Source organism: Schistocerca americana, chromosome 11 (assembly GCF_021461395.2).
Source record: "Schistocerca americana isolate TAMUIC-IGC-003095 chromosome 11, iqSchAmer2.1, whole genome shotgun sequence".
Classification (NCBI taxonomy): Eukaryota; Metazoa; Arthropoda; class Insecta; order Orthoptera; family Acrididae; genus Schistocerca; species Schistocerca americana.
In genome coordinates this window covers 39,909,559-39,917,875 of record NC_060129.1, presented here as the reverse complement: position 1 = coordinate 39,917,875, position 8,317 = coordinate 39,909,559, and the positions used below count along the sequence as shown (strand labels likewise).

At 40.7% G+C, this 8,317-nt stretch overlaps 1 long non-coding RNA gene across 1 annotated transcript in view; it reads right to left on the bottom strand.

The window, feature by feature from the left end:
* Positions 1 to 6,054: 6,054 nt before the first annotated feature.
* Positions 6,055 to 8,317, bottom strand: part of LOC124554187 — a 43,096-nt gene continuing 40,833 nt past the window's right edge. Inside the window, exon 3 of the long non-coding RNA XR_006968280.1 lies at positions 6,055 to 6,612. This is a non-coding gene — a long non-coding RNA (uncharacterized LOC124554187). The remainder of the gene's footprint in view (positions 6,613 to 8,317) is intronic.

Genomic DNA, 8,317 nt, shown 5'->3' with positions numbered 1-8,317 from the left:
TCGGCGCGTACTTGGATGGATGACCATTCAACCGTGCCGAGTGCTGTTGCTAGTAAGGCAAGCAAAGGAATTGTAAACAGTCTCTAACGACCTTCGCCTTCGACGAGACGTAAAGTCCTAAGTTTACTTCCTTTTTCTAATCTTTGAAAACACAAGAACTCTATGTCAGATTAACGAAATAGGTACTTTTTAGGATTTTGATGCCGAAATAGGCAAAATTAGGCGTCAACGTCGAAACACGCAATTTTAGGTCCTACAGAACTAACGGTATTCAGTTTGGTTAGTCATGAAACACATAAGTACCAACTTATATGCAAATTGGGGCTTAGGAAAAAAATTGGTTTTAACCTAAAGCTCCGTGATCTATCTTGTACATATGAATAATAGAACACCTATAAAGAGTATTTAGTAATAAGAGGGATAGCGATATAAAAAAAGACCGAAGTGTTAGGCAAATACGAAGCATGAGCGCATATCAACTAGCCACCTTGCTGCACGCTGGGCAGAAAATATTTTTTTTCCATCTGTCGTATGGTGCGGAAAAACTTGGAGCCACTGTCTTATATGATGAAATAGGCACTTTTTAGACTATTAAACCCGAAATAGGCACTAACGCTGAAATAGGCTTTTTTAGGTCCTATAGAATTAACGCTAGTAAGTGTAGTCATGAAACTCATAAGTAGACATTTTTATGCAAATAGGAACTCAGGAACAAATAGGTTTTTACCTAAAATCCGCGGTCTAGTCGTAAATCACTGGGCCAGAATCCACTTCTTATTTCTTTTGTGAAGCCGAAATTTTTATTGAAAGGCTGTGAGCTGTTCTTTCCTGTTTTTCGTTCATCGCCACCATGGCAAAGTGGTATAACTGATCCACTGGTAAAATATATTCCTTATTGTTGCATTTAGATAACACAACTTCATAAACTTATACCTCTTCCTGCTATTACAAATTTCAGCCCTTGTATGGCTCCTATATTAGAATTCCCATATACTACTTTCATGAGGCGGTATGCATACTAGGCATATGGTGTGTTGTATCTTTTGCATGAACACTCGAAATGAGTTGCGATAGGTGCCTATTTACATTTGTTGCCACATCTGACCAACTCTAAGAATGTATGCATGAAATTGTGTAAATGACGCTTCAACTTTATACCATGGATAAAATGGAGGTTTCATCTGGAGATGGAGATGACTGACATAGTTGCATATCAGACTGACGTGATTTGCGGTATTGTAAGGAAAAATTTTATATAATAGGTCGAAATCTTCTGTTCATATTATTATATTTGACAGAAAATGTGTTTTGAGACGTAAAAATCCATCTGCTCACGGAGACTGTAGTAAACATGTTAGTTTTGAGATGAGCTGTTTTACATAAGTTGTAGGGCAATGGATTTCGGAAAGGGTGCGAAGACTCGTATGTACAGGAGAAACAAAATGTTAAGAGAATTATTTTTGCATTGATTGACGTTAGTTCAAATGATCATCACCCAATAACTATAAAAGCGTAGCGACAGAATGTGCAGAAAAGCCTGATCGCGGACACCCAAATATCGATATCCTTAGCTGAAATAATTCCGTATACTACTCCATATTTCTTCCCCTTTCAGAAAAAAATATACTACTACAACGAGCAGAAATAAATTTGGTGTTAAGTGTGATGAGAATTAAGACACCAGCCAGTGGAACAATGATAGGATTCTTCGGAGTAGTGGCTAGACACTGTTCAGAGTGTGTATCATGTAGCGAAGTTTTATTGGTGGTAATTTTCACCACGTATATCCATTAAAATTTACTGATCCTCCAAATTAGGCACATATTCTGTGGAAAAGAATAGCAAACCCAATGATTAGTTATTGAACATACGTTCTGCATCTCTTAATGCACATAATACTAATACGAAGGCTGCCCAGAAAGTAACAGTAATTCAGTTACACACACTATTCATTACACCTATTACTTTAATTTACATTCTTATTATCAGTACTTTTCTAACCTGGGTTACACTTCACCTATACCTCTGTAAATTTCCACGTGTGACATTGTAAAATTTGTGTTTGTCTTTTGTTTCAAGTAGGTAATCTACCTCCTACCTCAAACACTACTCCAAATACCTTTCTGGTTGTAATTTGATTGTGTGAAGTGAATATGTTGATAGAAGGATAGAATGACCTTTCTTTTTTCATGCATTACCAATAATTTTGACCTGGATTACTGTGTCTTCTCATTACTTTTATTCTTATCAAAAAGTACCTTTGTTGCATTCAAAAACCAAGTAGTCTACAATGAACCATCTCTCTATTCAACAGTAAAATAACGAAAGTTCCGAATAGGCATATGTTACATTGCCACTACATCACAGCTTGTATGATAGACTATAGCTACTGCAAAGTAGTCAGATGATGTCCCTTTTTTTGACCATTGAGACTGATGACCTAGTTTTTACTTATTTTCACAAATTGGGAAGTTCTATCTGCAAACTTATTTTTAAAATATTATGAGCAATATTGGATTTTCTTCTTTCAGCGTGGAATGGCAGGAGAACAGCCTTGGTGGCTCGAGTGCCAGTAGTTTCTCTGGCTTAAGTGCATTCGACTTCCCAGTACACAGGTTTGTCTTTGGGCTTGGGCCGGCTCGAGATAACGGAGGGCCGACCGCGAGTTAAAGGGTCACAACGCCTAGAGGATGATGCGCAGTGGTGCACGAGTCGTCAGTTGGTTGGACGACAGAATCGAAGACGGCGCACCAGAGGTCGGGTGGCGGTTGACACGTGGTGTGCTGGAGTCAGCAGGAGTTAGCCGGCGCGCCACATTCTCCAGCAACCTCGTGAGCTGTGGATGTGCCCGCTTCCTCGGGACACGCCGTAATGGTCTTGTGAAGCAAGGGCCTGGCATCTTCATCTTCACAAAATCGCCCCAGCATCAAGACACCCATTTAAGTTTGCTAATTACTAAGAGTGCTTAATTTTCATTGTATTTGCTCTTGATGTAGTAAGGCGTTGCAAGGTGTGTGATGTTTGTTCAGTTTCACTGGAGGCCTCTTACTAAGCGTGTGCTCTGCTTCCGCACAATTTTGATGTATTTACTTTTGTGTGTCCAAGCTTTAGTGTGTCGGTTCTCATGAGCCAGTTTATTTCCCACTCTGGGTTTGTTTTGTGTACTGGTTCACTCAATGGAATCACTTGTTAGTAAAACCAGTTGTTATTTAACCTTGATCTTACAGTGTTATTTACTGGTTAATCTTAAATGTTAACCTTAACATTTTGTCTATCAAAGGAAGCACTCGTCAGTAAAATTTGTTGTTGATTTTATAATGTTATTTACTGCTTAATCTTAAAGGCTAAGGTTAAAAAAAGTTCTTCGGCCCCTGTTGGTTGCTGTTTGTATTTCAGTGAGCTGAGGGAGGGGCAACCGAAGTGCAGGGTTTCCCTTTAGATTACAAGTTTGGCTAACGGGCAGTGGACTTCGCCCGAGCTCTTGTCTTCCGCTTTGGTAGCGTTTGCTTGATTCAGATTTTGGTTCGCTAATCGGGATGGCGTGGCAAAAGGGGCCACGCTTTGAAATTAAATATTACTTCTCTCAGTCGGTTCCACAATTTGTGGTTAAACTTCAACCTCGCAAACTCTGGCCTTGTTTCTGTAATTACACATTTATTATTGGTGTAACGTTTTATGTCCAAAATAGGATCCATCTTACATGTTCAAGTATTTGCGTTAAAATTGAGCCTGCATGTCTCTTTTTTTATGTAAGCTTAAAATTTGAAATTGAAAGGTTTTCAAATAACACTCGTTAAAGTTATGGTCATATTTTGCCTGAGTGGCAATACTTAGTGTTTGCCCGAAAATTTGTTAACCTGCTTATAAATTTATATAATGAGTTTATACATGTTTCCTGAGTGGCGGTTTCCAGTGTTTGGGCTAGTCATTTATTAATGTATTTATGATTCTATGTAATGAATTCTTTTTAACTAATCTTGCCTGAGTGGTGCCTGTTAACCCTTGACATAGTGTTGGTGATTGTTAATAAACCCACTGGAATTGTGATGTTCACTTAATAAACCCACTGGAATTGTGATGTTCACTTTATTGGGTCAGCCCTTCCACCGCCTTTTAGATTAAGCAAGCAGGTATTCATTAGAACCGTTCCAAGAACATCTTGTAAAGTGACAGTGAATGTACATTACCTGATATATGGTAATGGATGTTTAACTGCTGCATTACAGCTGTGTGGCAAACATAAGATCTGACAATGTGCATTAGTTCTCTTTAGTTAAACATGAACTAATAATACAGTCCTACATGATAACCAGATAAGGTGGTTTGAATACTAGTACTAAAGTTACATTGTAATTAAACAAGGAAATTATTGCCCCATGTGGACTACAGACACAGAAGTCAAGTCAGACAGAGCTCAGAGTTGAAAATTCAAATAAGAGTCAATTCAGTAGTAATCTGTGTATGGTGCAACTGATGCTGGTTCTACCTAGTATCATGTAGACGAGTCTTAAATACAGGGCGAGTCAAAAAGGACTTGATAACTTTGGAATGAAGTAGAAATTTAATGTGTTAACTTACAGAATTGGTAGATGTCATTTTCCAGCAACCATACTGACATTTTACATGAAGGTGTAAAATGTCATTCTGATTTGATGTGACTACGATTTGTGATGCGGCTAGCATCCCTAAGCTAATCGATTCCTTCCCACATTCATTGAAGTACACTGGGCATAATTTGTGCAGTGGCAGCATAGATTCAATTTTTCAGGTCATCTAAACTGTTTGGTAGAGGAAGAAGTTACACATGCTGTTCCACACCAGAGAAGGAAATTCAGTGGTGTCAAGTCTTGAGAGTGAGGTGGCCATGTGATTGACCCTTCACAGCCAATCCACCGACCCAGGAAGAGATTATCGAGGAAATCTCGAACCTCCGTGAGGAAATGAAGTGCTGCACAGTCTTGCTGGTAGCAAACCGTCCCATCGTGGTCACATTAATCAGTCTTGATGCAGAGTTCGTTTCATGAAACCAAGTAGAAAGACACATCTACCGTATCTGTATGTTGTCTCAACACTTTCCTGTATCATTTCAAAGTTGTATTGTCCATTTTGACTCACACTGTACTTTCCACTGTTGACATAATAGTGTGGTTGGCCTTACCAGCAATGAAGTGACTTTTTTCAGTTCTGCAAAGTTTACTGCAGATATATGTTTGAGACATTTTTCTTCAGGGAGAGGTTGTCTGTTAACACTCAAATTAGTTTACTCATATCTACCTATGATTCAGTTTTATATATCTAAAAACAAAGATGATGTAACTTACCAAACGAAAGCGTTGGTATGTTGATACACACACACACAAAATTCAAGCTTTTGCAACCCACGCTTGCTTCATCAGGAAAGAGGGAAGGACGAAAGGATGTGGGTTTTACGGGAGAGGGTAAGGAGTCATTCCAATCCCGGAAGCGGAAAGACTTACCTTAGGGGGAGAAAAGGACAGGTATACACTGTGTGTGTGTGTGTGTGTGTGTGTGTGTGTGTGTGTGTGTGTGTGTGTGTGTGTGTGTGCGTGCGTGCGACCACACACACACACACACACACACACACACACACACACACACACACACACACATATATATATATATACAGACACAAGCAGACATATGTAAAGGCCAAGAGTTTGTGCACAGATGTCAGTCGAGGCGAAAGTACAGAGGCAGAGATGATGTCGAATGACAGGTGAGGTATGAGTGGCGGCAATGAAATTAGCGGAGGTCGAGGCCTGGTGGGTAACGGGAAGAGAGGATACATTGAAGTGCAAGTTCCCATCTCCGGAGTTCTGATAGGTCGGTGTTAGTGGGAAGTATCCAGATAACCCAGACGGTGTTAACGATGTGCTGGCCGTGCACCGAGGCATGTTTAGCCACAGGGTGATCCTCATTACCAACAAACACTGTCTGCCTGTGTCCATTCATGCGAATGGACAGTTTGATTCAGTTTTGCTGGAGTGGTAATAGAGTGCTTATAATTCCTGTTTAAAGGTAAGTACAAATGAGTGACTGTAGGTGTATTTAATGCATTCCTTATTTAAATTAACAAGTAGACACAGTTAAATTATTTCATTTTTATTGCACATAGCTTTGTCGATCAATTAGCTCAGTGAGAGTATGTCTATAGGCTGCTGTTTGCAGCACTGCCCAGGTAGGTCCAGTGCGGTGTTCCTCCTCTAGTCATCCCTCGTCTCCCCGACAGCCCCTGCCACGAGAAGCGCTGTTGCCACCCCTGTATGTCCATACCACACCGCATAATGCAACGGCGTCCACCCGACCACACGACTGGCGCCGGTGTCGGCAAAGGGCGGCACCAGCTGCTGCTCCACAGCTGTGTATCCATTCGCTTCGGCCCAGTGCAGAAGTCCCTGGCGTCCACCCCCCACCGGACACCTTTCAGCTTCGCCGCCTCCGTCGGCTGCTGCACGGTGCAGGTCGGTCATCTCGTCCGCACCCCTCGCCCACAGACCTGCTCCAGCTGTCAGCAGTGTCCACAGCTCCTGCACTGCCCCGTCTTCAGCTGCCTAGACAAGCCTCCTGCCTCTCTCCTCACCAGAAAGTCTCCTGCGCAAAACAGAACATTTCTCAGGCTTTACGACACACATACCTATCTTACCGAGAAAACTACAACACGTGAAACAATACTGACTGCACACCTATTCAGGAAGAAGCCCACTATATCCCCTTTTCCACAATAAAGTGGGTCACAGACATACTATGGTAGCGCCTTATCAAAGTCTTCATCGACTTTCCAATAAAAATTCCTTTTTTGCAGTTTCTGAAGAAACTCAGTTGTCAAGTTTTCTCGCACTTGTTTTCAAAGTGAAAATCCTTTGACCTCAGGATGTTACTGCTAACCAATTGTTTATTGCCACTGAATTATATGGTTCATCTATTGCTAGTTCTCTGTATCCAGGAAACCCTCCCAAACCTACGAAAGGCAACATAAAACAAATCCCATTTCTCAGTATTTAAATACGAGTACATTATCCTGACAAAATGCAAAAATGTTCCATTCAATTACTGGCAGATTTTGTAACAATGTGTCACCAGGCTCACATTTGGGAAGACAATGCTTCAAATATGCATCCAGCCATCCAATTTAAGGCTTGCTGTTATTTTCGTGAATACCTCCAGGCTAGTGCAGGAATGGTTCCCTTGAAGGGGCAGTCGACTTTCTTCCCCATCCTTGAAAAATTCATAGCTGGTGCTTCACCTCTAATTACATTGATGCCGACGGGATATTAAATGCTAATCTTCATTCTTTCTTTTTCCTTCCTCTCCCCATACGTACTATTTCAGTGTGTGTGTGTGTGTGTGTGTGTGTGTGTGTGTGTGTGTGTGTGTGTGTGTATAAGAGAATGCAGGCACACATGCACATAGTCAAACTGAACCCTATAACAGTGTGCACCTCTCTTCAAATCCTCACTTAAAAACTAACTATCTCTCTCTCTCTCTCTCTCTCTCTCTCTCTCTCTCTCTCTCTCTCTCTCTCCCCCCCCCCCCCCCCCCCCCACACACACACACACACACACACACACACACACACACACACACCTAACCTTCTTGTGGCTGCCACATGTATAATGTACCGAAAAATCCTAAAATCTGAGACAAAAATTCATGTTTCATGCACTATATTGTGATCAGAAATCTTCCACAAAGCAAACATTGACTTTCTGAACACACACTACTTCACAGTGCTGATTTATGTACCGAAAAATGAATAGTACCACTTGTGTTTTCAACCTCACAACCATCACCCTACCTATTTTCTCATATTACATTGCATGTGCCATTTCTCTATAAGCTAAATACAAATAAATACAAAGCACTTTTCCTATTCTGACAGAGCTATTACAACAGATAAATTAACTTCATCATCCAGAAACTCCAGTTTCTATACAAGTTTGATGCACATGGAATGCTAATACTGTTCCAACAAATAGTAATTGCATGCAGGAAATGAAAAAATTTACATACACAAACGTTTTATACAATCAAAAAGCTTATCATTCTAATAATTTGTATGAATCATTTCCTAATCTTTCCCATCCAATGGTGATATAGCATATGTGAATTTTGAATGATTCTACAGTGTTGAACAGCCTGGAAGATGTTTTTGAACCCCATAGTGTTTCCCCAGGTGAGGTCATGGTGGAGCTGGTGCACCTCTACATGTCTGTGGTGTCCATTGGTTCACACAGACCTGTCGTCTGACACGGAATAGTAACAATGATGGTACTTCATTTTAAAACACAGACAGCAC